This window comes from Lynx rufus, unplaced genomic scaffold, assembly GCF_022079265.1.
Source record: "Lynx rufus isolate CCGP_SWC_20201006 ecotype Redwood Valley unplaced genomic scaffold, mLynRuf1.p SCAF_3, whole genome shotgun sequence".
NCBI classification, from domain to species: domain Eukaryota; kingdom Metazoa; phylum Chordata; class Mammalia; order Carnivora; family Felidae; genus Lynx; species Lynx rufus.
In genome coordinates, this window is record NW_025814845.1 from 1,214,542 (window position 1) to 1,227,368 (window position 12,827).

The 12,827-nt window shown below is 50.4% G+C and overlaps 1 protein-coding gene across 1 annotated transcript in view; it reads right to left on the reverse strand.

Annotated features, from left to right (window-relative positions):
* The window catches only part of KIAA0232 (KIAA0232 ortholog), a 99,889-nt gene extending 89,893 nt beyond the window's left edge, over positions 1-9,996 (reverse strand). Inside the window, exon 1 of the mRNA XM_047090844.1 lies at positions 9,762-9,996. The gene's annotated coding sequence lies outside the window, so the exon portion shown is untranslated. The remainder of the gene's footprint in view (positions 1-9,761) is intronic.
* Between the last annotated feature and the right edge of the window lie 2,831 nt (positions 9,997-12,827).

The following is a 12,827-nucleotide window of genomic DNA, read 5'->3' on the forward strand; positions in this document are numbered from 1 at the left end:
CGACGCAGTAAGCAGCAGCCCGTGAGCCGCGCCGGCCAGGTCCTCAGACCGACCCGGATCCTCTCAGCATGAATTTTCACTTGCCACTCATGTCCATTTGCCTACTCGTACTGTCAGGACAGAGCAGGGCTGCGTGTGTGTGGTGACCATGGGGGTGCCCCGCTCAGATGGCCCTGCAGGAGAAGCCACTGCCGGGGACCGAGCTGACCCGCAGCCTCCTGCTGCTGCTGCTGCTGCCGCACATTCAGAGTCACCGCAGCGACAACGGGCCCACTCCCAGCACTGCTGACCAGGAAGGGGTACTAGGTGACCCAGGCCACCCAGCCTGCGGCAGCCCCCCAGTAGCCTGACCAAGGCTCTCTCAGAACCGCCCTGGCCTGAGGCGGCCCCCACCCAGTCCCTCCTCCCCTCGCTGCCTTGCACAGGGTCTCACCTGCACAGAGGTCAGAAGGCTGTCCCCCCACACTCCTGCTGCGTCTCTGCCCTAACGGAGGCGCAGAGCCTGATTGGGATTCTCTGCCTCCCCCACTCGCGCTCACACGCATGTGCACGCTCTCCCCCCCCGAACAGTAAATAATAAACATTAAAAAAAAAAAAAAAGAATTTTGGGCCCTGGTTCCACCATATATTATTTGTAACCTTAAAGAAGCCCTCCCGGCCACAGCTGCACCGTGTGCGGAACGGACAGGATACCACCCGTCCAGGGTCGGAGGACGACACAGGAGTCCGTTCCCTGCGGTCCCTCACACCAGGCATGCGGCACAGGAGCTGCTGAGCAGGCGAGGGCTCACCCACCTCCCCACCCACTCTCCCTAACCATTTCTAAGACTCCTTTCCCTTCCACCAAGAAATCTGACTACTTTGTAACCAAATAAAGCTCCCAAATAATCCTATATACCCACTAGTGATACCTTGTTCAACTGAGCCTAACTGATGATTAAACTTTATTTTCATTCCTGACTTGCCTGTGGTGGGCTTATGGTTTATTTTACTAGATTTTAGAAAACAAAATATCATCAGAGATAGAGATCTTAACACTCTTGAAACTTAAGCTGTTTCCCTAAAGCTTTAAGCATGCTTTTTAGAAAAAAACAACAACCCAATGAAAAATCTAAAACTGGAGTTCAGTACCACCTTCCTACTGCTGGTTTTGCAGCTCCTTTAAGTTTGTAGTACTCTAGGTTATGAGCTTTATTATTTTTTTTATTTTATTTTTGAAAGAGAGCTCAAGTGGGGGAGGGGAGGGGCAGGGGGAGACACAGAATCCAAAGCAGGTTCCAGGCTCTGAGCCGTCAACACAGCACCCCACCTGGGACGCAAACTCACAAACTGTGAGATCATGACCTCAGCTGAAGTAGGAACCTTAACTGACTGAGCCACCCAGGCGCTCCTCTTTCAAAAAATTTTTTAATGTTTATTTACTTTTTTAAATTTTTTTTAATCTTTATTTATTTTTGATAAAGAGACCGAGTGCGAGCGGGGGAGGAACAGAGAGACAGGGAGACACAGAATCTGAAACAGGCTCCAGGCTCCAAGCTATCAGCGCAGAGCCTGACGCGGGCCTCGAACTCACTAACTGTGAGATCATGACCTGAGCTGAAGACGGCTGCTTAACCGACTGAGCCACCCAGGCGCCCAGTTTATTTACTTTTGAGAGAGTGAGAGAGAGAGTGAGAGAGTGAGAGAGAGAGAGAGAGAGAACGTGCACAAGTGGGGAAGGGACAGAGAGAGAGAGAGAGAGAGAAACACAGAATCCGAAGCAGGCTCTAGGCTCCGAGCTGTCAGCACAGAGCCCGACGTGGGGCTCGAACTCACGGACCAAGAGATCAAGACCTGAGCCAAAGTCAGACGCTTAACCGACTAAGCCACCCAGGCTCCCCCAGATTATGAGGTTTTTTCAAGAAAATACACACTGACTTTGCACACTTAATTATTAGCAGTTTTTAAAAAAACTCAAGAATGACGTACATGCACTTACATAAGCCGCCCAAAAAGCTTCCAAGCAGATAAACTAAATTGTTGATGGTGGTTACTCACAGGGAGCAGCATTAGGTGGTGTAAGGACGAGGGATACTTCCCTTTAAACGCTTCTTTTAAAAAGTCTTTACAGGGGGCACCTGGGTGGCTTAGTCAGTTAAGCACCCAACTCTTGATTTCAGCCCAAGTCATGATCTCACAGTTCGGGAGTGAGAGCCCCACATCTGCTTCAGATTCATTCATTCTCTTTCTTTCTCTCTCTCAATAAATTAACTTAAAAAAAATCTTAAGAAAAAAGTCTTTACTGGACAGGCTACGTAACTGGTAGGGTCCAGTGCAAAGTGAAAATGTAGGCCCTTTGGTCAAAATCATTAAGAGTATCAAGACTGTGCCAGCAGAGCGCTAAACCAAGTGAGGACTGTCTGTACAGGTTGCTGACTCATGAAGCTGACCCTGAAGCTTTATAGTTTTCTTTTTTAATTCACACTCAAGTTAGGCAGCACGCAGTGCAATAGCGATATCAGGGGTAGAATCCAGCGATTCATCCCCTATGTGTAACACCCAGTGCTCATCCCAACAAGTGTCTTCCTAAATGCCCCTTACCCGCTCGGCCCATCCCCCCACCCGCAACCCCTCAGCAACGCTGTTTGTTCTCTGTATTTAAGAGTCTCTTGGGGCGCCTGGGTGGCGCAGTCGGTTAAGCGTCCGACTTCAGCCAGGTCACGATCTCGCGGTCCGTGAGTTCGAGCCCCGCGTCAGGCTCTGGGCTGATGGCTCGGAGCCTGGAGCCTGTTTCCGATTCTGTGTCTCCCTCTCTCTCTGCCCCTCCCCCGTTCATGCTCTGTCTCTCTCTGTCCCAAAAATAAATAAAAACGTTGAAAAAAAAAAAATTTAAGAGTCTCTTATGTCTTGTCCCCCTCCCTGTTTTTATATTACTTTTGCTTCCCTTCCCTTATGTTCATCTGTTTTGTATCTTAAATTCCTCAGATGAGTGAAGTCGTACATATTTACCTTTCTCTGACTAATTTCTGTGTAATTTTTAACCAAATACTCAATGTGCAATACAAAGAATTTGTCTTCCTTAGTAGTACAAAATTAGATCACAGGGCTACCCATGATATAAGAAGAAAATATCCAGGTTGATGTCTGAAGTTATTAAAATATACCCACCAAAAAAATTTTAACATGATCAATGATAATTCAGAGAAGTTAGAAACTTTCTGGTCTTTTTTTTTTTTTTAGGCTGCGTTACAGTAAGAAGGTTATGCACAGAAGTTCACCAAGACACGTGTTAGGAATGTTCACAGCAGCACTGTATGAAAGCCCATCCCATCAAAGAGTTAAATTCTGGCACATTCATACAATGGACTATTAGGCACATTAAAAAAAAAAAAAAACACAAAACAGTGAAGTAGGTCTGTACACAGAGATCTGTATGTGCTGATATGGAAAGCGCTCCAAGATGCACTCCAAGATACAAAGTTCAGAGTTTGCTTAAACACAGAACACTCTACAGGGACTCTGTTTTTTAGAAGTACTGGAATGTAAAAAAAAAAAAGAAAAAAGAATAAAAAAAGCATTTTTTTTTCCTGTGACATTCAAGAAACTTAATCAGTGGTTCTTTAAGTACAGGATGAATACAGGAGGGGAAGGAGAGCCAAAGAGGAGACTTACTTTTCATCTTATAACTTGATGCTTTTTTTAGATTTCTTAATGTACTTTTTTTTTTGTTTTATTTATTTTTGAGAGACAGACTGAGAACACAAGCGATGGAAGGCGAGACAGAAAGAGAGACAGACACAGAAGCCGAAGCAGGCTCCAGGCTCTGAGCTGTGAGCACAGACCCCGCGTCCGTTCAAATTCATGAACCAAGAGATCATGACCTGAGCTGAAGTCAGAGGCTTAACAGACCGAGCTTACCCAGGCGCCCCACTTAACGTGTACTTGGAAAAATCTAAACAAGTTTTACAACAGTTACTAATATTTGGAACAATGTTTTAATGAATCATACAAAATACACCTTAATTGTATTAAATGCAGCTTTTAAGTTTATAAAAACAAGAAAACTTCTTTGATGGTACTAGCAAAAAAAAAAAAAATTTAACAAAAGTACCACCAGTACTCAATTCTCTACGGTGGTACCCAAGAAAGCAGTGGCAAATAACAGCAACCAAAAAAAGAATTTAAAAAGCGTCTCTTCCATTTCAAACCTTCTCTCGATTACAATCTTCAGAGAAGATGCTAAGAAGCAAAATGTTAATCAGACACGAGAGAAAGCTAGTCACTGAATAAAGAAAACCAAGTAAAGGGCTTGAATAAGTCCCCAAACTGGGCAAAGGATTTTGAAATAGTTCCGTACTGGCTATTAAGACGCCAAAGGTACTCTGGAAAATGTAATTGAGCTGGAAACCAACTCCTGCCGGAAAGGGAAAACAAGCCCCGCCCCCCGCACTTGCCAGCTCCCCGCATTTCTGAGCTGACAGCCGCGGGGCCAAAAAGACCCGTGAAAACGCGCTGCCACGTTTCTTTGTGCTTCCTTATCTCCGCAGTTCTTTTCTCCAGAGGCGGTGGACTCATGTCAGCACGTACTGAGCGACCAGTCCCCTGTGCCAGGCACCAGGAAGACTACAGGCGGTGTCAGTCACGAGAGGAGCGCAAGCGCGCGCGCGCGCGCACACACACGCGCGCGTGCACACGCGCGCGTGCACACACACACACACACGCACAGCGCCTGTATTCACAGCACTCCCATTTCTTTACCACTCTAGCTAGAAACACGCACACACAAAGCAGCATGTTCTCAAGCATACTGTAATCAATGAACTATTGCCTTTATTTCTAATACAGATACTAGTTCATCCGCTGGGATAGCCCTGCCATCCCCTCAATTCTTTGGGGCAGGTTTTAAGAAAGGTTTATTAGGAATATATAGATTTTCAATGATTTCTTTTAAAAAACTTCATAATCGGGGCGCCTGGGTGGTGCAGTCGGTTAAGCGTCCGACTTCAGCCAGGTCACGATCTCGCGGTCCGTGAGTTCGCGCCCCGCGTCGGGCTCTGGGCTGATGGCTCAGAGCCTGGAGCCTGTTTCCGATTCTGTGTCTCCCTCTCTCTCTGCCCCTCCCCCGTTCATGCTCTGTCTCTCTCTGTCCCAAAAATAAATAAACGTTGAAAAAAAAATTTTTAATAAAAAAAAATAAATAAAAAAAATAAAAAACTTCATAATCATAAACACAGTCAATGTAAATTAAATAGCAATACATACTCCTAAGTTGCTGGAAATAGGAAATTCCGTATTACATGAGGACCAACAGATATTACTTTTTAAAGTTTCTAGATACATCTTTCCATCAATAATACATATATATTTAAAAGCAGTGACTGCGGCGCCTGGGTGGCTCAGTCGGTTGAGCACCCAACTTCAGCTCAGGTCACGATCTCACAGTTTGTGAGTTCGAGCCCCGCATCACTCTCTCTGCTGCCAGAATGAAGCCCACTTTGGATCCTCTGTCCCCCCTCTCTCTCTCTCTGCATCTGCCCTGTTCACTCTCTCTCTCAAAAGTAAACATTAAAAAATAGGATAAAAACAATAACCATATACTTAATTAAAAGTTTCAAAATTATAGCTGGTTTTCCTCACCTAGTTTCTCCCCCTCCAGCCAAGGGTTAGGACTGCTGACCAAAGGAAGAGACAGAGGGTTGTGGGAAAGCCTAGTGACTGAGAAAGCTTTGGAGATAGTGTCAAATTCAGACTTTCCACAGTCACTCCAAACATTAAATAGAGACATTCTGTCACTTAATAATTACGACATATAAGATTAGGGGCACCTGGGTGGCTCAGTCAGTTAAGTGTTCACCTCTTGGTTTTGGCTCAGGTCGTGATCTCACAGCTTTGTGGGTTCAAGCCCTGCATCAGACTCTGTGCTGCCAGAGCACAGAGGATTCTCTCTCCCTCCCTCCCTCCCTCTCTCGATGCCCCTCCCCCACTCATGCTATCTGTGTCTCTCTCGAAATAAACCTTAAAATTAGAAGAAAAAAAAAGATATAAGATTAAAATGAAAACATGTGCTTTACTGAAAAATAACATGTAGTGTGAAATTTAACAATTCCCATTTTCCACTTTCTTAAGCCACATGCAAAAAAAAACCCAGCTCACACAGTTAGGTTTGCTGCTCTCCAGAGTAATTTAGGACAACTGTCATGAATCTGCTTGTGCAAAAGTCCTCTCCAAACAAGTACTCACTTTTCTGCTTACTTCCAAACTATCGAAAGAACAGGGTTGCAGTTGGAAAAGCCAAATGATTTCTGTCTTTACACACACCAGAATGTGGGTGCCCCAGAAACAAATCTGCAAACACTGTTACAGTAAACCAGCATATACCATCTATCAACTTACCCAACCACTAGTGTTGTCTACACCTGCTCAAAATAATGGCTAAAAGCTGCTACTAACTGAGCACTTACTATGTGCTGGGTCCTGTTCTGTGTCACGTGTACTCACCAAGCTCTGGCAGAAAGCCTTCCAACCCTACTCCCCTCTGCTGAAATCAGGGACCGCAGAGTGAGTGACTTAACTCAGTCAACCACTTAATGGGCAAGTACAACGTAAAAGACTACATCGCACACTAGAAGGAGTAGGGGATGGAGAAGATTTTCCTCTCTTCCCTGGAGAAGTTTATAATCCAGCAAAGAATAAACTAGAATGTCACAAGGAAAAATAACTGAGTGGCAGCATCAGTCAAGCACTGTGGGGGAGAATGACGGGAGTTCATTCTGAAAGTCAGCGGAAGCTTCTTTCAGAGTAGCAGCATTTAAGCCAAGCCTTCAGTATTAAGGCTTTTGTCAGGAAGAAAAAGGCGCAAGGAACTGGACACACGCTTCCATAAGTGGCGGAGGGTCTAGGGCTAAAATACAAGATGGCGAGAGTTGTGCAGTCAAGAGAGAGCTTACAAGTGAATTGAGGCCAGGTGGCATGGGTCTCTGTGATTATTTCTTTCTCACTAATTCCCAACCGGTGGCAGTGTCTCCAAGGTGAAGATCTCTGTAGGGGAAGCCTACCTTCAGAACAGAACGAGGCCACAAGCCTCAGGTGTGCCAGGATGGGGGGGGGGGGGGGGGACGCTGAGAACCCCCGTGGCGCATACTTGGCAGGTGGGGGGCACGGCAGGGTTTGATTCCCACTCTGAGCAACTCTGCAACAGAGCACAGGAGGACCAGAGAGGAGAACAGGAGGCCAGTGGGCAGGCCTACAGCAGCCACCTACACAAGGACAGCAAGGACAGGCCACAGGAACCGCCGAGGAGGAGACGTGGGGAAAGGTCTGCTGAAACCCTGGTCAAGCAGCAGAAGGCTCAGTTTCCAGCCCCGGTAACGAGGAGGGCAAATGCGCTGTGCAGACACCTTGTCACCTTCTGTGGGAGCAAGGACGTGCAGAGCACGAAGTACAGCCACTTTAAGTGACACTGCAGAGCAAAAATAGCACGGACACGACTGTTCTCATTTCACAGAACAAAGACACTGAAGTCCAAGAGAGATTTCACCGACTTGCCCACGGTGACACGGGGACAGAGAGGAGCCAAGACACCAACCTGAATCTTGCAAATCCAAGTGCCCCCCAAAAAAGCCAGCTACCTTTTCTAACGTAGAACAAATCTCCAAAACAGAAACAAAAGCTTTAAAGAAAAAGCGTGTAATCTGCTGCGAGTGCGGTTTTATTCCAGACAGAAGAAATATTGTGAAACTCGTGTTCTGGTTGTCTCTACCCAAGAGACAGGGTGCACGGACTTGAGAGCAGGGCAGGCTCATGGACCCTGAAAGTTCGGACACAGAGGAGAAAGGCGGCTGTTTGTACTTTGTATAAAAACACCACCTGGTAACTGAAAAGAAACATCTCAAGTGTTAAGTATCTTCAAGGTAGTACAACTACATTTTGAATGTCATGGTTGGTACTCTTATGTCTGCTTATTAAAATACTTTGTAACAATGATATAGGAGGAGGATGACAGGCTGGGACTTTATTTAGCAAACATTTGGCCACTTTAAGGTTTAAGCCCCTCGGCAAGGGCAGGGGGCGGGGGTGTAAAATAATGCCATGGTCACCACAACCAGGGCTTAACGTATACGATACAATGTGACATAGGTAATAATGAAAGTAAAAATAGAAGATTATAACGGGAGCAATGAAAAATGCACGTGGACAGGACTGCCAAAGGGTCCCAGAGGACATAAAATCGGGTATGGACCTTTAAAAACCAGAGGGGGCAGGAACGAGACAGAGCATCCCAATCAGAGAAAAGGATATAAGCAAAGGAGGGAGGGAGTAGCTTGGCACATTCAGAGAACCAAGCAGAGTCCCATTCAGTGGAACACTGTGGCGAGAAGACATGTAAAGTTCAGGGATAATGAGGGCCAGTCCCAGGGGCCTTGAACGTGAGGCTGGTGCGTCCCGAGTCTAGGCTCCAACAACAAGCAGTCTCCACTTTCTGAGCCAGAGACTGGCAATATCAGATCTGTGTTTAGGACAGAGGACTGCAGGCAAAGTGTGCACAGGAAGGGGTGGGGAGGAGTCTAAAGAGAAAGCATCAGCCCAGAGCGGAATCTGCAGTTTCACGCACTAAGCAGTAATCTAATTAATATTTTAAAAGGAGAGGACTGTTGACACAATTATTTCGCATCTCCCCTCCCCTGATCATCGGAAGCACCCTGAGACAGGTATCGCCATTCCTTCCATTTTACAGACCGGAAAACCAGCTAAGAGGCGATTAACTGCCCCAAGTCAAATGCTGCTAAAACAGGAAGAAAACCCAGGCACACTATGCAAAACGAAAAGAATCCTTCCTACTGCTTTCGAAAAGTGCTGCTGTAAAAGCAGAGTGATCTATAATACCATTAGAGAAACGCCAAAAACCCATGTAATTTTCCTAAAGGTTTGCAACTTGTGTAACAAATAAGCTAATTACCCTTAAAATAATTACAGACTTGCTTCATGTTCATGCCACGTTAAAGACCTGTGCTTTTCTTTAAAAAACAAAACCCTTTAATTCCACTCCCTATGGAATTAAATACTTAAAAGTAGTATTCCCCCCTCCATTCAATGTTCCAGTGGCCAAACCCGTAAACAGGCTAACGTAACAACTAACGCAGATGCCCAAACTGAAGCAGTAAAATAGTTTTTGAAAAATTAAAAATGCATTATTTAGTAAGTACAGCGATTGAATCTAGTATACTACAGTAAGTAATGACTGCAAGGATCTTACCTAAAGGTATGCAAAGGCACAATTCCGGAAAATGGTTTGTCACCCCCCCCCCCCAAAACACACACACACACACACACACACAAAAGGCCTAAAACGATCCTGAGACCCATTTAAGAATGGATCAACCCAAAGGAACCGAGGACAGAATATTTGACCTTCAGGACGCACAGTGGGAGATTCCCCCCACCCCCTCCCGTAAGTTCATAGTCTAGGAAGCGGTCAAGGTGTTCTGGCACGGGTCTCGCGCTGCACAGGAGAAATCTAGCTCGGGGATTTGGCTGTACAATTTTATCCACAGCAACATCACCTATTATCAAATCGGCATGCCCCCCCCGCACCCCCTCATCAATCTTCTACTACCGTTTTGTTGTTGTTGTCTTCTAACAAGCTAAAGCCCAAAGATGTAAAACGCGTCCTTAGAAACTTGGGACAATGAATGCAAGTGTCCAACCCAGGTAATCAGCAGCAGCAACCACAATTAAATCGTTCCAAGGAACCTCACGTCTCTTCCCCGCCTAATCGGCTGTACCTTTTACCAGGTTAAGTCGCTCTGCACCCTGCCCACAGAGGCCCCAAACTGGAGGGCGGCGACAGCGAAATCAAATTCTGCCACGAATCGGGGGTCTGCTCCAGGACCTCGGCAGGCCCTGTCACCTGCGCGCCGCCCGCGGCACACGCAGAGACCTCGGGCGGCAGGCGACATTCCACACGCGACCACCCCGTGTCCCCAGCCGGCAGGCGCGGGGAGCTGGGCAAGGCCGCCGCGGCCGCGCGAGCCCCACCGGCGGCCCGAGCCCGCGAACTCCCGGGGACCCGCCGCTCCCTCCCGCGGCCGTCACCTTCGCCGGACCCCGCGCCCCGCCCGCCCCGCGCCACAGGCCCGCGCGCCCGTCAGTCAGCGCCCGCCCCGCCCCGCCCCGCGCGGCCCCTCCCCCGCCGGCGGTCTCCCCGCCCGGGCCCCCCAAAGGACAATGCTGGAGGGGAGGGGAGGGGCGCAGGGACGCGCGGGCGCCGAGGGCGGCGCGGCGAGCGCCCACCCGCCGGCCGCAGGGGGAGCCCCGCCGCCGCCGCCCGCCCGCCCGCCCTCGGACCCCGCGGCCCCGCGCCCCGCCTCGCCTCCCCGCCGAGAGCCGCTCCCAGCGCGGCCGCACCGGCCCATTGTGCGGACTCATCGTGCGGCCCCCCGCGCGCCCGGCGAGCGGCCGCGCGGGCCGGGGCGGGGGAGGGGGGGGCGGGGAGGGGGGTCTCCGGGGCCCGGCCGGGCTTCTCGCGGAGCCCGCGGCCCGGCGGGGCAGCCCGGCCTCCCTCCGGGCGCCGCCGCCGCCGCCGCGGCCCCCGCGCCCGCCCGCCCCGGCCCCCACGCCCGCCCGCCCGCAGTACCTGCCGAGCGGCCGGGCGGCGCGGCGGCCGGCGGGGGCGCCTCCTCTCGCGGCGAGGGCTCCGAGCGGCTGCCGAGCGCCGGCGGCCCTGGCCTGCGCCTTACGTAAAGCGGCGGCGGCTCCGGCGCCACTCGGCGGAGGGCGGGAGGCGGCGCGCCGCGGCCGCTCCGCTCCGTTACCCGGCAACTGGCCTCAGCGCCCCGCCAGCCGGGCGCGCTCCATATCCTTCCGCCCAGCCGCCGGATTACATCAGCGCCGGCCCGCCCCGCCCCGCCCCGCCCGGCCCCGCCCCTCCGGCCGGCCGGCCCTGTGGGCGGGCCGCCGGCCCGGGACCCGGCCGAGCCCCGCGACGGGGCGTGGGCGCCGGGCGCGGCGCGAGGGTGGAGGGCTGCCGGCGGGAGCCCACCCCCCACGCGCGGGCCGTCGGAGGGGAGACGCCCCCCCTCCCCCTGCGGAGGGGCGCGTGGGGCGGCTCTGGGCGAGAGCCCCTGAACTCCGCCGCGGCCGCCCCACCCCGGACCCCAGACCCCAGACCCGGCTGGGGCCGCGCGGCTGGCGGTGCGCCGCCCCACCCGCGGCCCGGTGCAGCCCCCGCCTTTCCGGGTGCAAGCTCCACCTGTCTGCGCCCCCTCCTAACCGCGTCCTGGGATGGCTGGAGTGGGCGGTTTAAAATAAAGACTTCAATTTTTTTTTTTTTTTTAAAGAAACCCAGAAGACAAGCTAAAGAAATGTGACACGGCTCTTTTTATTAAGTAGGCAAAAATAAATTCTGGAACATTCGAAAGTAGGAACCAAAAATGAGCACTAACCTTTTAATCAGTCTCTTCACACCCACCCACCTGACTTAAATGTGATTCCCAGTCCTGTCCTTAAAAAGCGAATACTCAAGTACGACAGGAGGGTGGGGCCCGGGAGATCACCAATTCACCGAGAGGAAACCCGTCCGGAGGAGGGAGTGACCTGCCTGGGGTCATTGTTCATTGATTGATTTATTGAGCACCCACCGGGCGCCAGGCGCCGAGGTCTTCTGTTCAGAACTTGCAAGGCAACCAGCTCACAGGCTCATGGTAGAAGCGGACGCAGAACCTGGGAAGGGGCCAGCTGGGCAGTGCGCCGGCCGCTGGAGGGATGGCCATGGAGAACTCTCATTTACATACTACCTACAAAGTGGTTTTCTGCACACATTTCTTTTACTCTTCGGAAGAATCCTGGATGTTGTCATCCCCATACCACAGGTGAGGAAGCTGAGGCTCAGAGAAAGTGATTTTTTCTAAGCCTTGATGCTAGTAGGTTGGGGAGAGGGGGAGGGGGACGCTTCTGACCTCCGTGTACCACGCTGCCTCTCAGAGGAGGCAGGATTGGAATCCGGACTCCGGGCTCTGAGCGCTGGGGTCTTCCCTTGCACGGCTCCGTTGCGTCAGCTTGCTCACAGTTTTGTTTTGCGAGGTTCAGAGGTTCATCGCGGTTGAGTGTGCCCCAATCACAAATCACAGTGCATCCATTCAATCAGCATCTTCTGAGCACCTGTGCTGGCTTTGGCTCCAGGCCAGGCCGGGGTGGCCCAGCCTTCTTGGAGCTCAGCCTAAAAAAGGGAGGGAGAAGCAGGAAGGGTGTGGAAAAGCCAGGGTGGTCTGGAGCAAGGGAGAGCCAAGTAAAGGAGCCGAGCTGCCAGGTACCCCCAAACCTGGGATTTCCCAGACCAGTGAGAGCTCCCTCCAAATGGGAGGGATTTGCAGAGCGATCAACTTTGAATTTTTGCCACATTGGTAACGTTGCTGTCATCTACACTCATTTTGGGAAAGAATTTATGCAAAAAATAAAAATAGTAACAATGTATCTCGGATATTGTCAGAAGAAAGGAAACTCGGTTGGCAACGTTATAGCTATACACACAAACACACACAGAGTTTACTGACCTTATTTTTCTCATTTTGCCACAGACCAGGTTTTCTAAACCATGAGGTAGTGAAATCAGAAGGCTTCTTAGAGGGCAGAAGTATTTAAACTGAGCAGGAATTAACTAGGATTAGTAGTATTTAGAGATGGTAGGGGAAGATTCTAGATTAGAGAATGAAAGTGTCTCGGTTACTTTGTTTCCTTAACAAAATAGCTCCCTGTGCCTCAGATGGTTTTGCTTTGAGAGAAGTCCTAGAAGGTTGGGCTGACTCCAACCTCAGGGACTTTGCACTTCCGGAATCATGTCTCCCCCATATCTT